The sequence below is a fragment of the Canis aureus genome, chromosome 12, assembly GCF_053574225.1.
Source record: "Canis aureus isolate CA01 chromosome 12, VMU_Caureus_v.1.0, whole genome shotgun sequence".
NCBI lineage: Eukaryota > Metazoa > Chordata > Mammalia > Carnivora > Canidae > Canis > Canis aureus.
Window position 1 is genome coordinate 63,770,335 of NC_135622.1, and position 23,876 is coordinate 63,794,210.

The window sequence follows — 23,876 nt, forward strand, 5'->3', positions numbered from 1 at the left end:
CTACTGGAGTTCAAAAAGAATATTGTGCAAGTCTGTTCCGGGTGCAGTGTCCTTCTGTGGAGAAAGAGGAGACTGAGGGAGGGCGGAGGAAAGGCACGGGTGGGCAGAGAGAGAACAGGAGGGAGAGGCAGGTGGGATGAGCGGGAGCGCAGGGGCGGCAGGTGGGGGCTAGCGAGGAGTGCCTGCGCCGGGTCATGGAAGAGCCAGGTGCCTGGAGAGTCTGGCTGCTGCCACCAGGAGCCGTCCCAGGAGAGGGTGGCAGAGGCAGCGTGGCGGGGCTGGGGTCGGGGAGCCTGGTGGGCAGCAGGGGCCAGGCTGCTCCGCGGGACTTGCTCTGGCTCCCTTTGCGGTCAGGGATGGGTGCCCGCTCGGGGCTGCCCTGTGTGCAGGCTGGAACCCGGGGACGTCAGCTCTCGGGGAGCCTTCTCCCCACAGCACCCCAGTAGTGCCCCGCCGCCCCAGCCTGGGCGGCTCAGAAAGGACAGTCGACAGAGTTCTTTCAAGTTAAACCTTGACTCAGAAAAAAATTTAAAAATGCTCTGTGCCCCCTTGGGGAGATGCTCATCCCTCCTGGCGCCGTGTTCACAGGAGGAGAAGGAGGCCGTGGAGCCTGGGACGTGCGCACCCCTCGCTGAGGGCTCCCCCCCAGGCAGGTTTGCGGACCACCCGCATCTCCTGGAGAGATGTCACCGGCCCCCCAGGTGACACGGCCCTGCCGCCCCAGTGACTCCTCGGGAAACAGAATCAGTGGTCCTCCGACTGCAGGGTCGGGTCGGACGTCCTATAACAAATCATAGGAATCCCGGAGGCAGAAGTTGAATTTCGGCAGTCACGTGTAAACCGATAATTGCGTGTATTTTACATTCATTCGACAATTTGGAGCGTACTGTCGTAATTTGACTCGCTGCCACTTGCACACGGTTGTGACACACAAGGAAGGAACGTTCCCACAGAGGACTGTGAGCTTCTCACATTTAGGTTTGGGTCATGTTGTGCCCCAGCCTGAGACCACAGTGGCCGTCCTAGCATTTCAGCGTAATAGACGGACTTCAGGCCAGGTGAAGCGGCTGGGGAATCGCTGCAAAGTCACTGACATACCAACACTATTGATTTTTTTTCCCTTTGCTTTAAAGTTAATTAAAAGGATATAATACATTAGCAAGCTGGTGGAAAATCATCTAGAGCCAGAATATGATTCAGGAATCCGACAAGTGGAAGACTGAGGTGGTGTGGACGAGGGTGAGGCGGGGGCCAGGGATGTGGACGTGGGTGAGACAATCCACCCTTCTGAGCGTGTATGTGGGACTCTCCCCGGCAGCGTCCGAGGGGAAGGTGCGTCAGCATTAAGCAGAGCTACAGAGAGACACGTGATTGCCTATCTGGGTGTTTGGAGCCCCCAATTCCATGGATAATTACACTTTCCTTTAGAGAAAGCAATCTAGCTGTAGACCGTTAGCCTAGTGGGTGCTGAAGGGTGTGGTGGGCGCGGGGGTTCCCAGAGCTGTGTCTGGGACCCGGGCAGTCCCCCAGCCCCCGTCCCCTGCTGACATCTGTCCCTTGAGGTCTTGAGCTGGTTCGTGGGCACCTGCTTCCAGGTCACAGGCAGGGCCTCCCTCCCCACAACCAGCTCACACGGGATCCTGGCTGGCAGCCCATGGACCGAGGTCTCCTCTCACCCGGCCAGGGGCCCCTCGGGGTGACACGAGGGCAGAGATGCTCTGTGAGGAGACTGGATGCACCCGCCACCTGCCGAGGCCAGGATTTCCGGGGGCCCGTGGCTTCTAGGCCCCGGCTGCATGCGCCGCGCCCCGTCCTTGAAGAGGAACCCAGGGCTTCCTGCTCCTTGAGCAGGTCGCGGCAAGCAGAGCTCCCTGGGCAGAGCAAGAAGCCGGTGGGGGGCAGGGGGACGGGGATGCCCGTGGAAGGTGGGGCTCTCACGAGGCCGCGTGGGCCGGCCGGGCGTCCCGGGCCAGGCTCCTGGTCACAGGATTCCCTGCACACACGGAATGGCCTTATTTCATGGCCATCTGCATGGCCTTATTTCACCCACCCAGAACCAAGAGTTTTAACATCCGTGACAGGTATTTATTTTTAAAACACAGAGGAATATTTACCACATGAATAGTTCAGGCTTTTTTTTTTTTTTTGGAAGAAAAGCCTTTATTGAATGAAAGTTTCCAGGGGCGTGTGGGGGGCTCAGTCAGTCGAGCACCCGACTCTTGGTTTCAGCTCAGGTCATGATCTCAGGGTCGTGGGATCGAGCCCCACCTTGGGCTCCATGCTGAGTGTAGAGCCTGCCTAAGACTCTCTGACCGCCCCCCTCTAAAACTAAATGAAAAAATAAATCTTTAAAAAAGACACACAGAGAGAGAGAAAGGTCACAAAACTTTATACTGTCAATGTCAGTTCCTCAGTCGCGGCTAGCAAATTATTACTGCAGAGGCATTCTTTAAGTTAAAATATATCTTCTTCAGGAAGATTTCCCTGGCAGACCCATCCCAGAAGGAATGATTGCACATCTAATTATTTATTGCTTAAATTCTGCTATGCTTGGACTTCCATCTTGTCTCTTTAGAAACAGAGAGATCTCTGAGCCAAGGATTGACGTTGGGCTAGCCCGTCCCACCGCACTTGGTCATCAGTAGGCACATGATAAACAGTCACCAAAAATGTGTGTGTGCCTGTTGGTTTGGACGTTGAGTGTGTCCATTTATTTCTATTTCAGTGCAGAATTAGCAGCCGGGCTTCATCGAAGACCAACGTGGTCCTACAGCCCAGATTACTAGTCGCTAGGACACTAGGGAGCCCAAACCTGCTAAGGATATCGTCTTATGGATATTTTCTGCCCTTGGTGTCCCTCCAGTGTTGATCAGAACTACCCACGCTTTCTTCTCAGATCCTCACCTCGGAAGGTGGTGCGGACGTTGACCCCAAAGCGAAGAGAACGTAAAAAAGGAAGGAAATGCATGGAAATGCTTGGTGTCTATTTCTGGTGGGGGGAAGGGGGCTAGAACAGGTTTCTCCATTTGTTTGGTCTTTGTGTGCGGTAGGAACACCTACCATGAGACTATCCTCTCGGCAAGTTTTGAAGCGCACACCCAACGTTGTTAGCTGGCAGAGCTGGAGATCTACTCATCCTGAATAACGGAGACTTCACGCTCCTCGACCGCAGCTCTGGTTCCTCCCTCCCCACCCCTGGCAACCACCACTCTACTGTGTTTCTAAGACTTGGGCTATTTTAGATGTCTCCCATGAGTGGAACCATGCAGTGTTTGTCTTTCTGTGTCTGGCTTATTTCACCGAGGATAGCGTCCTCCAGATCCATCCATGTTGTCTCCAATGGGCAGGATTTTATATATATATATATATATATATATATATATATATATATATATTTTAAAGGCCAAATGATACTCTATAGCATGTCTAGCAGAGAGATCATAGCTTCATCATCCACGTGTCCGTCCATAGACATCTACCTTGTTTCCATACCTCGGCGACTGTGAATAATGCCGCAGCACACGTGGCGATGCCAGTATCTCTTTAAGATTCCAATTTTGATTCTTTTGGATAAATGCCCAGAGGTGGGATTGCTGGATCACATACTAATTGTAGTTTTTTCAATTTCTGGAGGACTGTCCACACTGTTTTCCACAGCGGCCGTATCAGTTCCCGTGAGGGTTCCTTTTCTCCCCATCCTCACCAGCACCTGTTGTTTCTTGTGTTGCTGATTTTAGCCATCTTGACAGGTGTGAGGTCATGTCTCGCTGTGGTTTTGATTGGTTTTTCCCTGATCACAAGTGATGTTGAGCATCTTCTCAGGTGTCTATTGGGCCTCTGTATGTCTTTTTTAGAGAAATGTCTGTTCACGTCCCTTGCCCATTTCTAACTGAGTTATTCTGCTTTGTTTCGTTTACTACTGGTCAAACGAGTTCTTTCTATATTTTGGTTATCAGTCCCTCTCAGATGTGTGGTCTGCACACATTCTCTCCTGACCTATACGTTGTCTTTTCACTGATTATTGTATTTGATGCACAAAATTCTTAAGTTGGATGCAACCCTTCTCATTTGCTTTTGTTCCTGTTGCTAAATATTGTTAAAATGTCCATACCATGCAAAGTGATCTGAGGATTCAATAAAATCTCTATCAAAATCACAATGGCATTCTTAACAGAATTCGAAAAAAAAAAAAAAACAATCCTAGAATTCATATGGAACCACAAGAACTGCAGATAGCCAAAGCAATCTTGAGCAAGAAGAACAGCATGGGAGGCATCACAGTTCCTCCTTTAGAAATATTATTACATGTGACAAAAGTTACAAATAACTAATTCAGGATGGTGCTGGCATAGAGACAGGCGTGTAGACCAGGGGCACAGAGCAGAGAGCCCAGGGAAAACACACACACACACGATCAGCAAATCTTCCACGAGGGTGACAGACGCACACAAAGGGGACAGGGAAGTCTCTTTGATAACCTGTGTTGGGAAACATGGATATCCATAAGAGAATGAAGCCGGATCCTTAATTTTGCATGGCACACAAAGTCAACTCCAAATGGATTAAAGCCTTAAATATAAGACCTGAAACTAAAACTCCTAGAGGAAAAATTGGGAAAAGGCTTTATGACAGTGGTCTTGGCAAAGGCATATCAGAATAGATTTGCTTCACCAAAATGTAGGGCCCATGTTTCTTACCTTAGATGGCTCCTAAATGCATTTACTTTATTTTTCTGGCCTTCCTCCCTCACTGGGAAAGTGCTCAGATGGTAATAGGGAGGAGGAGGAGGACAATATTTCATTCTGTATAAAAGGATACATTTGTTCTTCCTTGAGAAATTCCTGAAACCTCCCTGGAGTTAATGCCTTTGAGCATACTGAGTAGTGCATACGGCTGCTGGAGTGGTGGGAGGGGAAGTGGAGAGATGTGAAGGTGTCTGAACGTTATGAATTTTAAAACCCATCTCTGGGGGAAAATTAATAGGAATGCCCTGACCCATCTGAAGAGCGTGCACTTGGTGAGAATCTTCTGCACTGACAATGGACAGGTGGATGCTGCCCTGAGCCGCGCACGATGCTGAGGGGCCGCGCGCCTCCGCGTGCCCGGGACGGTCCCGGTTTACACCTGTTGTCCAGGTGTCCCACCCACTTTAACTTCTGTCCTGAACAGGGTGCCCTGGTTGTGTCGCCCTATTGTTAGTGCTGCTCAAATACAAATTTCAAGATGCTTCTGACTTGAGCCCAGCAGGAAAAAATGACTCAGAAGGCATTTCTAGGACACTGAGGCTTTTGCTACTTCACCCAGGTGTCTTCAGAAGCAGAGAAAGAAACCCACAGGCAGCATCAACGTGCCTTGAACAAGGGTGGTGCAGACCACGCCTCGCCAAAATCGCAGGGAATCTGATGCTTGCATGGTTACTGGCCCGCCCTAAAACGTCCATACTGCAGGTAGCTCCACATGGCCCTGAAATGCCCTCCAGATGGGTGGGAGCAAGCTTGAGAGGGGGGCTGTGTGTCTCCCGGTGCTGGTCCCAGCCCGACCTAAGCTCGGGCATTGTTTTCCTTGGTGTCAGGACCGGTCGTTAGGGTCTGGAGAGCCTCCGGTGAGGCTGCGAGCCCCTCAGGACGATGCTCAAGCCTCTTAATGAGCTGCCCGTGCAGAGGTGAGGGTTGCTCCCGATGCCCGTGAATCGTGGGTTCCTGGAGGCTGAGGCAGCCCAGTGTCTCCTTCCGTCCCGGAGAAGCACCCAGCCGCGCCCTTGGGCATGAGCTGAGTGCCCTGCTGCAGCGTGGGGCGCCTGCCTCTGTGCTCTGTCCCCGCGCATCCCCGCGCCTTCACACTGATGGGCCCCGCTTTCCCCTTCCCTGTCTCCCAGAGTTAATGACATTAGTGAGCCAGCATTTCTAGAAAAAAAGAAAATGTCTGTATCGCTGCTGAAATATCAACATAAAAAAAGAAATTATACACCATCCATACTCAAAAGAGCATCCCGATATTAATCACAAAGCTTTTAAAATTTTTAATTTCTTAAATAAAAGGGATAAAAACCCTTCAAATGGAAATATTTTTCATGAATCACATCCTTTCTCTTAATATTAAAAAAAATTTTCATCTAAATGGGAATAGGAACAGCTTTATCAAATAGGACAAGCATTCTATCTCGGAGAATTGGTCTGTTCTCCTAAAAGCTGCTTTCCTCTTATTTGTTTTAAAAGGCGCTGCTAACTCTTACCTCGTAAATAGCTTTTGTTTCAGGAGCAGTGACAGCAAGTTTCCTTGCATTTTTGGCGACTTTTGTTTTTTCAAAGATTTTATTTATTTATATGAGAAGAGAGGGAGAGAGCACTCAGAGGGAGGGGCAGAGGGAGGGCGCCTCCGGCAGGCTCCCCAACACAGAGCCCGGCGAGGGGCTCGACCTCACGACCCCGAGATCAGGACCCGAGCCTAAACCAAGAGTCGGACGCCCACCGACTGAGCCACCCCAGTGCTCCTCTCAAAACTTTCATATCAAACCTCCTTACTCTTTTCTCGAGGTTCCTTTCTGGCTTGGTTGTAGACGCATCCTAGAAAAACAACGTTTTCTGTATTTTCTATATTTGCCCACTGGGGGCAATACTTATTTTTTTATTATTATTTTTAAAATTCCACTTAGTTTTGGGGGCACCTGGATGACTCAGTCAGTTAAGTGATTGACTCTTGATTTCAGCTCAGGCCTTGAGCTCACGGTGGTGAGATGGGGCTCCACGTTGGGCCCTTCCCTGGGTGTGGAGCCTACCTTAAAAAAAAAAAAAATCCCATTTAGTTTTTATTTAAATTCCAGTTAGTTAGCATACAGTGTTATATCAGTTTCAGGTGTAGAAGACAGTGATTCCACATCTCCGCACATCCCTCCCCCCCACAACAGGTGCTCCTGCATCCACCTCCCCCCATCATCCCAGCTCCCCACCCGGGGACCAGCCGTGTATGGTCTGTAGTTAACAGTCTGTTTCTCCGTTTGTCCCTGTTTCTCCCCCATGATCAGTTTTTAAATGTAACTCTGTTCTCTAATTCCTTGAGTATCTGTATTGGGTTGCCCCCCGTTTCGAGATTGGTGGTTTTGGGGTCAGAAGCTCCATCTCCCTCGCCCTGGCGACATCCCTGTCTGGCTGATTGCCCCCGTCGCAGAGGGTGAGGCCTCTCTGTTCTGGGTCAGCCTCCCCCCATGTGACGTTGGCCGTCTCGCTGCCCATAATTTACCAAACCGACGCTGCACAGCAGACACCAGAGTTCTCCGGGTGCTTGGCGTGTGGGTGCATCGCCATCGCACTGGCCTCCGGTGCACCGCGGCTCCTGCCCCTTCTGTCTAGAACGGCCTCCTCTTATCTTTTCCCCCGAATCATACTCAGGCTTCAGAGCCTTGCTCCTGTCCCTAGTCCAGCTTCTGATTTCCCTTTTCTGAGTTCTACGCACCTGCTTGGAGACCTCACAGCGTCTCACGTCACAGTCCCCCTGGCAGGCAGAGCTGAATCAGAGGCCACGTAGACTAGCGTGTCTCAGGAGCTCTGCCGAAAACCTCCCCGGCCCACGCTCATCTGCTCACCCAGAGCCTGGATACCCACCGTGGCCGGGACACTCTGCCGAAGAGAAACACGTCATTGCCACTAGCGGTGATCGGATGTGGCTCTCGGAGTGCGTCGGTCCCTGGAGCGCCACCTGCCCGGGGCCTGGGACTGTCCTCACAGGCGGAGATGTCGATGCAGGGGTGGGGAGAGGCGCAGCGCTCATGGTGCCCAGCAGAGTGTGCGGCACACGCCACCATCCTCAACAAAATCAATAATGGCCTCATTGCATAATGAATGAGTGAAATGGTAAAATGAGCACGTGAGTGCCCTTGGGCAGCAGTGGGTTGCATGCACACTCATATCTCGTGTGCTCAGCACCCTCACCGCCCTAACAGGACGTGCCACGTGGACCTACTTCGAGCAGTCGGTCTGGTTCGTGTGGGCGACAGTTCCTGCTTCCTTTCTCTTGTGTCCTCTCCCCGCTGCAGAGTCAATGGAAACACAGTCTCCTTGGTTCGTCCGGTGTCTCCCCGTGGGGTGGGTCCCCGCGGCACCGCACGAGGCCCGGGCTGATGGCAGCGGGCCCAGGGTGTCGCGCTGCCCCAGCACGTGTGACTCGCCTCCCAACATGAAACCATCCCAAACGTGCAGCCAGACAACTGGGCTTCATTGTGTCAGGGCCTCACCGAGCATCCGGGGGCCCTGTGATTTCGGGGACCCCTCTGATGCCAGGGTGGGCAGGCGACCTGGGAACTGTCGCCATCACCTATGACCACACTTGTCTGTCTCATCCCCTCCTGGCCTGAGACTTCATACTAATTTAACGTTTGACAACGCCAAGTGCGGAGCGCGGATCGCCTGCCGGAGCTTTGGGATCTTTTCCACACGTGCGCCATTTCAGTGCTTCCTTAGGCCCTCCCGATGCCCACAGGGCGGGGCGGCCCCCCAGAACGGACCACGGCCTCCCCCTCGCGCCCTCGGACGCCCGGCAGGCGAGGGGAGGCTTGAGGTCTTGCAGCCCAGCGTGAAGGAGCCTGACGTCCTTCCACCGTCCTTGCTCTTGCGCGTGCATGTCTGAAGCGTCTGGTGGGAGAGAAGCCAGGAGGAGGGCTGGTGTCCACGCCCTGACCCCCAGGCCGGCGTACCCCCGGGGATCCAGGGCCGCTCTCCGGCTCTGCTGGTCCTGATGAACACACTCCCTCACTCTCAGCACGTCCGGGAGGGATGCCCGCGACTCCTGGGCTCTGGGGACAGCATCTGAAACCTTCGGCTCCCCGCTACCCCGGGGGGCACTTGGCAGGAGCCCCCCACATATACTGGCACTTTCTCCACTCCTGGGTGGTGTCCTTGCTCCTACTCGCCCCCAGCCCTTGGATCGTCCCCCCGCAGTCCCGGCTGAACTGTGCGGCGTCTAGGCGTCCCCTCCCCGCGGCCAAGCCCAGGCTCCTCGGCTCCCCCGCCACCCGGGACCCCAGCCGGCCGAGCACTCGAGCCTCCACCTCCTTGGTCCCGCATCCATCCGGGCAACTTGGTGTTTCTCCTGTGGGGTTTGCAAATGAAAGGGGTGTCTTCTTCGAGACAGAGGAAGCGTGTGCTGCAGCAAGCGGCGCCCCGCGCCTTCTCTCTCACTGGTTTTCACACCTTGTCCCTCATCCTCTCTCCAGCTCTCCTGCCCCCAGATTTCTTCTTGATTGTTTTGCGTACACACTGGAGGTTAATGTGAGAAAAATTAATTGGAGAGAATGGTTGGTCAGATATTATTCAGGACAACCCAACTCCGGGAAAGCAGACCGTCGTGCGAGACGGGGACGCTGACCCACCTCATCACCCTTTCCAATTAGATATAAACTCCGTGCTTCGTGTGACCTGTGCACAGGGCTGGCGTGTCACCCGAGGCTGGGGCCCCGCCCGGCTGTCTGGCCACCGTCCTCTGAGGCCTGGGGGTGCCCCCGCCTGCCCACGCAAGACCTGGCCGCCTCTGGGTCTCCACACCCCGTCCAGAAGCCGGGTCAGTGTGCTGAGGGTCGGGGGAGGTCCAGACGTACACGACAAGTTAGGAATGGCGAAGAAAACTTAACCGGGGGCGGGGGAGGGGGAATCCCCAGAAATCCCTTAGAGAGCAGAGCCTCAGGCTTGTGTGCACTTTGTGACCTTTTCTCTACGTGCGGATTCCTGTTTACAGAAGCCAGTGGGGACTGGGATTGCCTTGCCCACCCGAGGAGGGCCATGCACCCAGACGACATGATAGTGTCCCGCGTGGGGACAGCCCGGGGCATGCTCCCTCCCCCACCCTGAGGCCTGGCGGCTCATGCGCCCCGGACACGCTGGTGCTCCACTCAGCACCGAGCCGCCTCCTCCAGGCTGCCCGTCAGCGGGGGCGCGCGGGACCCTCAGCACGGCCCAGGGGCCCTGCAGCCCTGCACGCTCAGGGCTCTGGGATGGCCCTGGCACGCAGGCCTCCGCTCTCTGCGATTCGCTCCTGCACTTTCAGAATCAGGCTTTTTTAAGTTTCAAGAGCTACCGCTGTCGACCCTGGAAAACCGCGTTTAGAAATATCGAAAATGATGAAATGCACCTGCCATAATGTTAGGGGCCTTCCCAGCTCTGGGCATGCAGAGCCATCCAGTCCGAGGATGACCCCTGGGTCAGAGCAGGGCGCACCTGCCCGCTGTCACGTCCCAGTGAGCTCCCGGGGACCCGCGAGCCTCACGGAGAGCGTGCACCTTGTCGCCGCATGGGGACTCAGGCTCCGAGCCTCCCCCTGCCTCTGTCTACACGGAGTGGCTGGCTTCTTGTCCCGTTACGTGTCCTCTCCTGTTGCTTTCCCGGCCGCGAGGCCTGCTTGTTCAGGACAAGGACCTAGTGCCGTCCGCCTGGCTCGGCGTCCTGCCTCTCCCGCCCGGAGTCACCTGTTCCAACTCTCTTCAGGCAGTAAATGCCCACTGGATTAAATCTTCTAAATCATAGGCTTAGGGGACTTCTGGTTTCAGCTCCAACATGTAAAATCATGGGCTTATGCATCTTCTCATCCTGTGTCCGGGACACTCTCATCTCACATCATAAAGGGATTTAGGCTCAAATCACAAATCACTGGCTTCATAGTCAAGAGGTAGGTAAGCTACGCCGCAGCCTCCTGGCTGAGACCTGCGAACATGGCCCTTTGCCTCTGGTGTTTGGTGGTTCTCACTTCTCCTGCTGCTTCTGTGCCTTTTCCGTGGTTTTGAGTTTTACTTCTCTGAGTCTTCCTTAAAAATAGAAATTTTATAGAGCTGTTTTTTTTTTTTTTTTTTTTTTTTGTTGTTACTGGCTTTCCAGTATATCTCCAGATTGATTTCCATGGCAGCCCTACCAGGTTGAGCGGGGCAGCCGTGATTGTTTTACCATCTCCTCGTTCTCGGGCGGAGGAGCTGGCTGGATTGGGAGGTTCCGGCTGTGGGGCCTCTTTAGGTAGATGTGAAACCTTTCCTTTGAGCAGGTTGTTCTCAAACCTGGCTTCCCATGAGGATCACCTGGGGAGCTTTTTAAAAATACTGATGCTTGGGCTTCACCTCAGACCAATTAAATCACAGTCTCTGCAGGTGGATGTCAGCATGTTTAAAAAGCTCCCCAGGTGGTTCTAATATGCATCCTGGGCCGAGGACGATGCTGTTCTCTTCCTTCGCTGTTAGAGGATGAGCGTGGGGGCCGCGGAGGCGTCGTATGGGGGGCGCACGGACACCGAGCAGAGTTTTGACGTTCCAGTCTGGGTTCCTTAAATAGCCTCCCGATTGGCATGTACATATTGTAAGTAATTAGGCTTGAATGATTCCCTTCCTTCATTGCTATCTTCATGCCCACATCAGGGCCGCATTTCCTGGAAATGTAGGTTCCTAACCACACGGGCCAAAGGCACACCCTAGTCTAGTGTTCCCCACCCCACCCCCTGCTGTGATAAAGCCCATGACAGCGCCCTGGCCTTCCAGCCCCAGGGGCCCTGGCAGGTTAGCTAGTCCAACGGCTTTTAAGTGTTCATGAACGCAAACGCCCTTTGTAAAGAATGAAAGGAGATGAAGCCCGAGTGGGGCCTCCTGACCTCCCAGCTCCCTCGGCCCTGCCGTGTCCCCCGGGGCTGCGTGGGCCACTTGGGCACCATCAGCATGGGGCGTGACCTGGGGCACTCAGTGGGGAGGCCATGGCTGGGAGACAGGTTCTGGGGGGTCCTGGGGCCTGCGGGGGGAGCAGGTGCTACGCGTCAGCCCGGCCCCCTGCTCCGCGGCTGCCTCTTCGCCTGTGAGCCGGGGCTGCGCCCGCGTGGCTGACGGCATGTGCTCGTGCGTTATGTTGTGATGGTGGGTTGCCAAGCCAGTGTCAGAACATAAATACCCTGCCTCCCGCCGGGATCCCAAACCTGACTCGGAGAGGTCTTCCCCAGGGAGCAAATTTCCCTGCGCTGCGTGCCATCCTCCTCCTTCCCTGCGCCTCCCGGATCCACCTCCGGGGACCCTGTGGGCGGTGGGTTAGGGCGGCTCTGTCTACACCGTGACGCAGGTGAGGTTGGGGTTTGGGGATTGCTGACTCTGTGGGTGATTAATTGGATCTACATCTAAATCTCATTTTTTTTCATCTCCACAGAAGATATTAGGAAAGTCACACAATGTCTCAGATATCAGATGCTTTAAAATACCCATCGTGCGCTCACCCCAGTTGGAGGGGAGTTTCAGTTCCGTGGCATCCAGGCCTCCTCCCTTCCCCGCCAGCGCTGCTGAGAGTGGGGTTTCCCCCGCAGACCACCGAGCACTGTCACAAGAGACCTTAGCCCAGCCTCACGAGCAGATGGCTGTCGGAGTAGACTCGGTGGCGAGCTGGTGGTCAGGATCCTTTTGATTATCGTTGCTATAGGCTGTCGCCGTACGTTCATATACTTGAAGCTGTTCCGTATTTACTTTTTGCAGCCCAGCCTTTCCGTAAGGGATGGGTGGAGGTTAGCTCACTAAATCTAGCTAGCCTGGCCTGAAAATATAATAATGAGCCAAGAGCACATCTTTTAGAGTTAAGAGCGTGGACCACTTCCACACTCGAAGCGTGAGGGGACATACTATGAGCTAGAGAGAGGCAAATAAATAGAAGTTTACATGCCACACAGTCATTTAGGCTTGTAACACACACATAGAGCAGCAAACTCTCAGGCTCCTCTGCAGAAACGCTGCAGCCTGTCTGCCGGCATGAAGCAGAATTTCCTAATCCCATTAGCTGGGCCCTGGTACCTATCGGTGTGTTATTAACTAACCTTAATTTAAGAAGCTGTAAATTTTGAGAAGATTATACACCTAACACTCCTGAGACTGACTCGAGTGCATTACACTGGCCTCTGACAAGAATGTGTCCATTCTGAGCATTTGTATTTGGCTCTATTCTGATAAAAACTCAAAATGTAGCTCCTTATAAAATGAACCTGATAAGTGAGACTCTAGATCAGCGTGGTCCCATAGGAATAGAATGCAGGTCGCCGAACTACGTGTGTAATATTACCTTTTCCAACGACTATTAAACTAAATAAAAATAAACAGATGAAGTCAGTTTTAAAGACATATTTATCTAACCTATGATATTATCGTATCAATAGGTAACCAGTATACATTTATTAATGGAGTATTTTACATTTTTCCATAGTGCCGTCTGGTATTTTGCAACAATAGCACATCTCAGCTCAAACCAGCCCCCCCTCAAGTGCTCAGTAGCTCACGTGGCCAGTGCAGGGGTAGACGGGCCAGGTAATGAGAAGCCTCTTAGGAAAGTCTTCCCAAGATTCTGCTTGGCCAAGGTATGCTATGATTTTATTTTATTTTTTTAAGTGAATTCTAATTTTATTGAGGATTTAGTGATGTGTTTAGGAGCACACGAGGAACTAGGCTGTCCAGGTTCACAGCTGGTTCTACTGTTTGCAGACTCAGTGACCTTAAGCCAGGTGTTGCTGTCGTCTGCAGAACCAGTGTTGGAAGCCCCCTCGCTCGCTGCGAGGATTGCACAGGACAAGACACATTCGCTACTTAGCATATACCACCGCTGTGCTCTTAGGTCTTTGTGACTATATCTTCCCTTCACCCCAAAATGAACCATCTCATAGGTCTCGGAAAATGAGATCAAATGACATATGTAATGATGAGTCTGACGTCTGTCTTGGGGACGGCCACAGAAAGGGACAAGTAAATATCTGAGCTCTTTTCCATCCACCTCCAGTATGTTAAGTGCCGAGGTTGAAACCGACTTGGGGAGTCAGCCTGGTTTGTTAAAGCTGTCGTTGGATCCCTCTTCCATCATCCATGGAGAGCGTATTTCTTCTCCTCTGTGGAAAAGTGGTAAATTGATGCAGAAATAACTATAATTTTGTGGTTAGGAGATAATTATTAATTAACCAGAATATTCGTATAGATTTAAAGGCTAAAGTTCCCTAATGTACGGATAACTAAAGCTTTGTCATAGAAATCGTCAAGTGTCAAATCCGTTATTTCCACTTTACAAATGAGAAACTCTGCCAAAGCTTTTGAAGTTTTGTCATTTCCCATCCCCAGGAATTAGATTATTCATATTTTTAGATAGACTTAAAAAAAGAGGGAGAGACTGAGACAGGCCCATGCTCATTCCTGCTTCTTTAAATCACGTAGTTTTGAGCATCTGCACCCAGCATTAACCCAGAATTTTGCATCAGAGCCAGGATCCTGGTTGTAAGCACCTTAAAAAAAAAAAAAAAGTGAAATACAATGGACCACATGAGTTTGAGTCTAGTTAGTTCTTTCCAACATTTCAAAATCCAATACCCTGTTTCAATAAATTTACATTCATCCAAATGTCTATGCACCTAGTGAGTTTTTTTTTTTTTAAAGATAACTCAACACAAAGGAGTGGTAATTCCAGGTGCAAAGAGTGTTGGTGCGCGCGTGCACACACACACACACACACACACATACACCTGTGTCTATCTTTGTCCCCACGTGGCCATGTGAGCATTAACCCTATTCATTTACCATGAACTTCTCTAAGTCAGTAGGAGAAGAACTCAGCAACTTGTTTTTGACAGCAAGCCTGCTCCCTGGTGAGCCCCCTTCCCTCCTGCCCTCGGGATTTCACGCCGCCCTCCTCCCACCCTGCACATAACCATTCAGCTGAGGGAGAGAAAGCAAGGCCACCACTATGGAGGTGCCCACGCGTGTCCTGGTTCTATCCCCACGTGTGTCCTGGGCACCTCAGTCCGCTGGATCAGTGTCCTGCTGAGCACAGGTGGCCTTGTCTGCTCTGCACCAGGACAGGGGGCCATTTGGGGCCACTTGGAGCCATCACAACATTTGCTTCTGACTCAATAGACAAGCATGCTCCGACCCCAGTAGAAACTAGATTTAATGTCATTTTCGGTTATAAAGTAAGATCACAAGGCCTGAAATTCTCATAAGTAGCTTCTAATGGCTTCTTTGTTTTCTTTCTCCCATTTATTAGAAATTGCCAGAAACTTGATATCTGCGTGACTCCTTTTAAAAGTGTGCGCATGTTTCATTTGATTTGGGGGATGATCTAAAATGGTCTCCACATTTACTAGCAATGATGTTGTTCTGGAAGACACAAGGGAATGTCTCTGCATGTGAGCAGGGTAGAGTCACAAGGACTAAACGTCTCCTCCTACACGAGTGAAAAGCTGAGGACTGGTGTCGTAGTGGGTCTGGGACAGTGGAGGGCAGCCTGGGGACACCGAAGGAGCTGGTCTTGAGTCCTGGCTGTGTGTCTCCACATCACAGAACATCTTGAACCAGTGCAACGTGGGAATCCTATCTCCGGTCTTGAGAGTGAGATGAGATGTGGGCTCACAGCCTCTAACACAGAGCCTGGCTTCTCGTGCTCGGTCAGTAATGCAGCTTTGGTCCATGTTGCTCTTAGCACGCTCTGCATCTCCTCACTTCATCCATGGAAAGCGCCTCTGGGCGGGCTGGAAAGACCCGGGGGGAGGGCATCCCAGGTAGAGGCGCAGAATAGAAGCAAAGTTGAGAGCGTAGAATTTCATGTTTCATATTTCCTCCCACAGAACTGCTAAAATTGGAATGAATATGGTTGGTGGTTAGAAAAAGTTGAATTAATGTTCCAAAGGAATGCTTTTCCCTTCTTTCCCTTCCATGCCCCCACTTCTCTGAGTAAACCTAGAAAATAGGAAATATCAGACTCCTTACTTCCTCTCCCCATCTTTCTTTCTTCTATGTGTTGAGAGCTTGCACTGCCACTGTAGAATTAGTCCTCATGTGGCCTTCGGCAAGCAACCCGATTCTGAGATTCTTATTTGATCTCGCCTGCTGCCATATTTAAAGCTGGCGTGCTCACCCTGTGGTCCAGAACCTTCTGTGGATGACTATGATGACTCCCTGACGAGCCGGCGGTGTCCCGGGCACCTGAGCTCTTCTCTGACTCATCTCCCTTTGTTGGTGGTCTTTGTACAGAGGCCAGAGACCTAGGACTGACTCAAGTTTCACACACCTGACCTTGTACTTTAATTCTTATTAAAGAGCAGACTTCTTATTCAAAGGCACTACAGCTTTGAAGGCTACAGTGGGGGTGTGTCGCTCCAGGCCTGTGCCCGAGTGAACGGCAGCACATGTGATGCATGTGTGCACAGCCTTCACTGGTTCCAGGAAAGCGGTGCACGGATAGGGGACCTTGCATTCCCATCAAGCTGAGCAGACCATCTCCGTTCCATTAACCACGTCTCCTGTCCTCTCTTGTGTGCAGAGAAGCTCACGCGGAGGTGGAGGCCAAGGTGTGTGCGGCAGCCGTCTGGACATCTGTGCGATCGACGCCGACGTTGGAAGAGTCATAGAGCGTGGTATGTTGACACAAACGGGGCCTTGTACTTTTAGGAATGCAGGGAATGTTACCTGAAAACAAGAGTTTTGGGATGCCTTCGTGCCAGGTGTCGAACTCGGCCAGTTGAGAAAGAGTTCCTCTCCTCCAGTACTTCTCACTGTTTTTGACACTGAGGGGCTCCCATTTTACCTTATTGTTTCGTTGGTTAAATATCCACCTGTTGTCGTGGTACATCAGCTATCCCTCTTTCTTGTATCTTCACCCTGATGAAAGCTTTGCGTGTTAATCTAAGTATTTCAGAAACAAACTAAATCAAACCGAGGGCATTAACCAAAAGCATATTTATATTTCAACATGGTGTTTTTAATTTCTTTGTGTTTCATCCTTTCACTGGGACCTCATAGAAACTATAGATGGTTGATGGAGAGGAGTGCGCCAAATGAGCCCATGAGTGGCCTGTGCTGGAGGTCCCTTTCCTCGGGGGCGGCATGTGACACACCCAGAGGGTATACGGCAAAATTGATGCCTTTTGAAATGTGTTATTCTTTTCAGAAAGTCCCCTTTATGCTTGATTTACACGTGGAGAGACACATTGTTGCAATGATGGTTTGCCCATATCACACACTTACTTCATGTCGGCCACACGTGTCACTTGTGACTCGTCCTCTTTTTCAGCCCTCCTGCACCCTTAGCAAGGACATATCCTCCGCCCCTTGCAGACATGATGACAGCAGGGCTGAGGCAGGGGGACAGCCAGCCCCAGGGATGCTGGTTTCAAATGATTTACCCAGGACCGCAGCCACATTTTGGCCACGTGGTGCCTTTTTTCCCACAGCAGCACGTCCTAGAGGGTCAGTCGTAACTCCCAGAAGATATATCTTGAGATATAATTTCCTTACTTTTCAACTATCTTAATGAGTAGTGTAACCTTGACTAGGGCACGTTGGAGAGCTCTGTCCCCCTCCTGTAACCTTGAGCACATGCTCAACTTTTCTGGGCCTCTTTCTCTTTCAGGGATGAACGGGTAGGATTGAGAAATAATACTCTTATGAATAAGACCAACCGAATCGCCATCAAGACTGTCAGAAATGAGCCAATCATTTGGACCTGACATTCTCTATTTACTAAAGAATTAATTTTTGATTGTGAATTACACGTTTTTAAGGCCCCCTCTCTAGTGTCCCTTGAGTTTTGGCGGCAACATGACGAGGAACTGATGTTCTGAATGTTGTCATTCTCGTCAGCATCCAAATGCCAGAGAGCTAGAGAGATCTTTTAATACCAGTTTTCATTACATAATTAGTATTTGCCCATTGTAGAGAATTAGGATGTTTGAATGAGTGTGTGTGTGTGTGTGTGTGTGTACATCATAAAAGAGTTAAAACACTGAAAATACCAGAAATCAGTGATAATTACCATTAATATCTTGGTTCAAAAATTTTTGCAACTGTTTTCCTTGCACATATGGTTTTGAATTAAGATGAACTATCCTGTAATTTTATTCTTTACCCCTTTTTTACTTTATTCATATACATACCTTTCTATACCAGTAAATACATTTTTGTAACATCATTTTCCATGGTATATAGTACTCTATTTTATGGCTGTGCTAAATATATCAAATGAATCTTCTCTTATCATTTTTATCAGTTGACTTTTTAAATTTTGCTTTATTAAAAAAATGCTTCAATGACTCATCTTTTACCTAAAACTTTTCACATGGTTCCTTATCCCCTTAACATAAATTTATAGTACAATAGCTGGCTCAACAGATATGTACATTTTAAGGCTTTTAAGAAGGATAATGCTTTAAAGATGCTCTTCATTCTCATGTCTTGTCCTGGGACTGCACGTCCTCCGTGACTTTGTTTTTTTCAAATATATTTTTTTTGTAATTTTTATTTATTTATGATAGTCACAGAGAGAGAGAGAGGCGCAGAGACACAGGCAGAGGGAGAAGCAGGCTCCATGCACTGGGAGCCCGATGTGGGATTCGATCCCGGGTCTCCAGGATCGCACCCTGGGCCAAAGGCAGGCGCCAAACCGCTGCGCCACCCAGGGATCCCCCTCCGTGACTTTAAACATAGCTCACCACCCGTGTTGGATTGGTCGGCCATTCCATATGCAATTTTTGTGAACTTGACCTTAAGAAAAAGTAATCTAATAGAATGGGATTTTATTTCAATATCTATTCTGAATCCCAAGAACTCAGTTGCAAACCTTACGCTTTTGTTCTTTTTGTTCATCAATTAATGTGACGTGTGAAGTACCTACTGTACATGTCACACGACACTAGTGTAGTGTGTAAGGCATGAAGCTAGACACTACTGGTGTGTGAATGACAGGATGCAGCCTGTACTTTTGAGGAGTTCAGCTTTTGGTAATGGAATGCACGCTTTCACTGAGAGCCAGATATAGTATGAAAAACACTATAACAAATATAGAATCTCAGGGCGCCCAGCTGGCTCAGTCGATTAAGCATCTGACTCTATCTCAGCTCAGGTCTTGATCTCCGGGTGGTGAGTTCAAGCCTGGTGTTGGGCTCCATGTTGGGCATGGAGCCTACTTAAAATATATATAGTCTCAAATATATTATATACATATAATTTCATCTTTAACCATTTCACATAGTGACTATGATTATTCTTACTGTGTAACCCCATTTCCAAGATCCACAAACATCAGGGAAGGATTACATCATGTTGCTCTACCGTAGTGCAGAGGGTACCGTACCAACACTTCTATCGCTTTCTTGAATATTACTGGGAATGGACAGCCTACCACTGAGCAAGGTGGTCCATCCCATAGTTGAACTGTGTTACTGTCTGGAATGTTGTTCATAATATTCTTGAGGTGAAATTACTGTTTGATATTAGGTACCTATTGTTCTTAACTTTTGAAGACCTATATAGTAAGTTCAACTCAATGCAATTCAGGGGATATAGTTTAAGAGTCTGCTATGGCCGGGAACTGTTTAGCTGCTAAGCACTAATTTCTATCTCATATGACAGTATTTCAAATATTTGTTGGTAGTTATATTTTCCTAAGCATGCAAGTTAAAGAACTTACCATTTCCAAGGGATTGGGACTGTTATTCCACTAAGCCTACTAAGTTTCTATAAAGCCAAAAAATTTTACCTCAATCCTTGACCACATAGACTAGTTGGGGAGATTTCCCCCAACTGACCACGAAGACAAAGACGCCCCCACCTCTGTACGGGTTGCCAAAGATTTTGTTAGAAAGGAAAGAAAAGTCAGTTGCCTCAAACTATGAGTGATAGAGACAGGAGAAGCCTGCCTTGCCAAAGTGTGGGAACCTAGTATGAGGTAAACCTGATAGAAACAGGGCAGCTTAGGTGTCTGTCCCACATCTGCCACTTTCAGCGAGCCACGTAGCTTCCTTCGGCCTTGCTTACTTCATCTGTGAAATGAAGGACACGGTGGCCTCTGAAGAGACTCTAACCCCAAAATCATAGGTCAGAAACCCATGCTGGGGAGGCTGGGCTTTGGATTACACTACGTCCGAGAGTGTGGGCTTGTTTTCTGAGTCTTCACGCACATGCCACACATGTGTGGTCACAACTGGGGACACTTCTGTGGTATGACTGTGGCCCATGCAGCTGATGTGCATTAACTACCCTAATCCTCAGGACGGCTCTTCAAGGCAGGAAGTGTCACCCCCATTTTAAAGAGGAGAAAGCTGAGGCAGAGGGTTACGTGACACACAGCAGGTCAAATCCAGGAGGCAGAGCCTGGGCTGAAGGCACCCAAGTCTAAGCCGTACGTCCCAAATTGTTTCTCCATCATCTGGTTGTCTTGCAGATAAATACCTACTACCACTCACTGTACAGATAAGCAAAACTATGCAAACAACAACAAATCACATCAGTCCATACACATGTGAACTACATGATGCAGACAGTAAATGAGGTTTAGCCAGTGATTTTATGTTTGTTTCACTAAGATGACCAAATTTGATTTTACATGAGCATGGATATTAGACGCTTAAAATTCTCCTCCTATGAAGAAAACCATTCTTAGAAAATTAAATGCTTCTATTTTAGTCCGTGAATGTGTTCAGGTGTCCATGAATATGGTCTTACTTTACACTCACAAGTTTTCTTGGCGGGTTGTATTTTCTATTTCTTCATTTTCTCCTTTTCTGATACTTATCTTCACTAATTTCTATATCCACCTTATATTTACATAAATTTACCACATGGAGGTTTTTATCTCATTTATGTCTTACCCCATCCCTGACTCGTGCTGCAAGCCTGTCTCTGCTTCTCTGATGGGCAGATCATGCCTGTGAGGTTCACAGACACCCGCTTCTCTAAGGGGCAGATCCCATGTGTCCGACCCAGGGACACCTTCTGAGGGGCAGATCCCATGTATGTGGCCATGGACAATGCCTGCTGCCCACAATCCATGTCCTCTGATTAGAAAGAGTGAAAGAAAATGTCATCATCCAGTGTCCAGTGTCTGACGATTTGGGGATAGAAATAAAACCCTTGTAAACATCGGTTGGCAGAAGGGAAAAAAAGGAAGGCCTGTACTTGGCTGGAAAGGAACTGGCCGGTGCAGGGACCAGGCCGTTGGTGGGAAGGTGAGCGTCCCCGCACGGGACATCTGGGAGTCTGCACGAGTCTCATTCCTTCCGTCCTTCCTCCCTGTCCCTGTTCCTTGCCCTCCTGCTCTTGTATGTCCAGGGCAGAAGCACGAGGGTGATAGAGGTGTAGGCCCGGGGAGGAGACACCAGCCGGGGTCCCACTCAGGAGAAGCTCTGAAACAAGGACGAGTGAGCACATGAAGCCTTCTAACCCTCGAGCCTTAGAACACAGGGAGCCCTGTGATCTGCACCAACCAGAAGCCCGTGGCGTCCTCCGCAGTGTCCCCACTGTCAGGACACTAAACTTAGCGTGTGACCAGAGAGGCCTGAGCACAGAGATGCACTCAGGAGGTCACTGCTGGGACCATAAGGGTCATTGGTAAGGTGCGGTGAGGTGCCCAGGGCCACCGCCTCCTGTGATGCCAATGTCACAGTGATGCAGGGGCAGAGGGGTCGGGGTGCAGAGGTGGCCTCGGGCGGCCTGCGCCCTGAAGAAGCCAGCTAGGGAGTCACGGGTGCCGGAGCAGGCAGGGGGCCGTGTGCCAAAGGAAGGGTCGGGGCCCGAGCAGTGTCCTCTGGCATCGGTCAGGTCCCAGGTGGTGGGCCTCTCCTCTGTACACGACCCGGCTCTCTGGGTCTCAGCGACACTCTTCATGAATGTCCTCCATCGTCTTTATGTCCCCTTTGATGGGAAACCCCAAGTATTAAAATACATTCAGAAACAGCATGTTCCCTCTGCCTGCGGACTGGGACCTCACACATCAGAATCCAAAACATCCGCTATTTCCACCACGTAGAATGTCAACTGTGCGATATTAAGGAATTAGTGTCTGGGGCACGTGACCAGCATCACGACGTTGCTTTAAAAGTCTTTACATCTTAGAGATGCATCCCGAAACATTTCTAGATCCGATTACTTCCTGGAATCCCCTTCAGAATAATGTAGAAATAGTGGCTGGACGGCAATCCAGTTGAAATGACGCTGCTGTGACTGGCTGGCGTGTGTGTGTGTTGGGGGGGTTATGCTGCTCTTCCTCCGACTCCTGGACTTGCTGGGACTTTTCCCCGGTAACCATCCCAGTGCGAGAGCAGCGGCAGGCTCGCCGGCCACAGAGGCGTCCTCTCTCCGACGGGCGGGGAACAAACCCAGCTTCTGCTCTGTCCCCCGGGGGTGAATTTCCTCCGCGTGCCTGTTTTCTCATCAGGAAAACACGGGTGACGAGAGTCCAGACCTCGCGGGATTGTTGGGGAGCACGTGCGGGCCTCTGAGGGGTCACTGTCGGCTCCTGTACGACGCCCAACTTCTCCCCCTGGGATTTGTCACATTGGCAGTTGCTATGAGAGAAAGCCCTTAATTTCACATACAGAAACACTTTGGGATTGATAGTTAGCTTTTGTATTTAAAATCGAAGAATTGATTTGATAATTAATGACTTTTCTGTGATTTGTAACTCTGAATGTATTTCATGATATAAAAATGGGCTTTTAAACTTGCTAGGAATATATCATGTTTTTTTTTTTTTTTCCTTCCAAGGATAACTTAATCGATTAGACAGTTTAGCCACAACACTGACTCTATCTGGAGCATTTTCTTAACTGTTTATTTTTCCCCCTTTTCTGCACTGCTCCAGCATTTAAGCCCTGGCTCATAGCTGCTCTAAGAAGGGAATCTGTATTGGTTTTTTTGTTTTGTTTTGTTTTTGTTTTTAATTAATTTACTTATTTTTTGTATTGGGGGTTTTGGACAAGTGTCTTGGAGAGAGCCCACTTCCACTGAAAACAAGGGTTTCAGAAACATGAAAGTGCACCTAACAGGGGAGCTCTGTGGTTTTCTCCTCTCAGGATGTGGTCTGTGTTTCCTTTCCCTCCAAGTTGGGGTCTCCTGTGGGGGTCTCCTTATCATCTCAGTCGTGTCACTAGTTAAACCAAAAGTGGCTTCCACAAGGGTTCACGTTTGAGCATCGGCTTTGTACAAATCACTGTGCCAGGTGAGGAGGGATGACAACAGGCACGAAGATGAAGTGTTCTGGCAAGATGGGACATAGCAGGTGAGACAGGAAAGCAGACGCGGTGAGTGCTTGATGCCACAGGCAGGTGCTGTGAGAGCTGGCGGGACGATGCGCACTTTGAAGCACAGAGCCCGGGAGGGCTTCTTGGAAGGCATGGATTAAATAGGCTGTGACATAATAGCGAGGAAAGACACAGTCGTGCAGAGGCAAAAACAAGGGGAAAATATGAAACGTAAATAGCATTGTTTGCACGCACCCGTGGAGAGTCCTGTTCCGCCTCCCCCCACTTTCCTATGGCTCGGGGCTCACGGCGGGCAGGAGGCCGCAGAACAAGGAGCACACAGGACAGGAAGAGGTCACGGTGACCACAGGGAGTGGACAGCAGCAGCAGGAAGACCACTGGCATCTTCTTGTTCCCTTGTGGCCTCGGATCGCCCGACCTTAGGTCGGTGATATCCTCCCCCTGGGTTTGCAAAAGGACTTTTCACCTCAATGGACACATTTGTAAAATCCAAAAACAACATGCCTGTGCCATATCCTAGTAAGTTGTGTAGTTCTAGTAAGAGAATAGAGAACCCTCAGGTAGGCCCCAATGATCTACATCTTTACGGAGCGAGGGTGGTCCGGGCTTAGCGCTCAGGTCCACCACAGTGGATGTGAGTAGCAGGTGTCCGTGGGGTCTGGGCTCCATCCCACTGGAAGGTGCCCTGAGCGCATGGCACGGTGTGTGCCCTGCTTAAGATCATGGTCCGTGTGGCTTACCAGCACGTTGGTATTCCATGTGTTGGAATTTTTCTGACTTCAATTATACACAAACCCTGATGAAGGGAAATGCTCATTATCTTTAAATGAAGCCTGAGCTAGACCCTGAGCAGCACAGCAGAGATATGTTGCGTCGGG

The 23,876-nt window shown here is 50.1% G+C and overlaps 1 protein-coding gene across 29 annotated transcripts in view; it reads left to right on the top strand.

Annotated features, from left to right (window-relative positions):
* Positions 1-23,876, top strand: part of MYT1L (myelin transcription factor 1 like) — a 404,915-nt gene that overhangs the window by 25,591 nt on the left and 355,448 nt on the right. For 27 of the 29 annotated variants that reach the window (XM_077844293.1, XM_077844273.1, XM_077844291.1 and 24 more), the window contains one exon: positions 16,284-16,377. The exons of 1 other annotated variant lie outside the window; for it this stretch is intronic. The gene's annotated coding sequence lies outside the window, so the exon portion shown is untranslated. Of the gene's footprint in view, positions 1-15,249; positions 15,409-16,283; positions 16,378-23,876 lie in introns of those variants that run through there. One more of the 29 variants, XM_077844282.1, reaches the window with a different exon arrangement.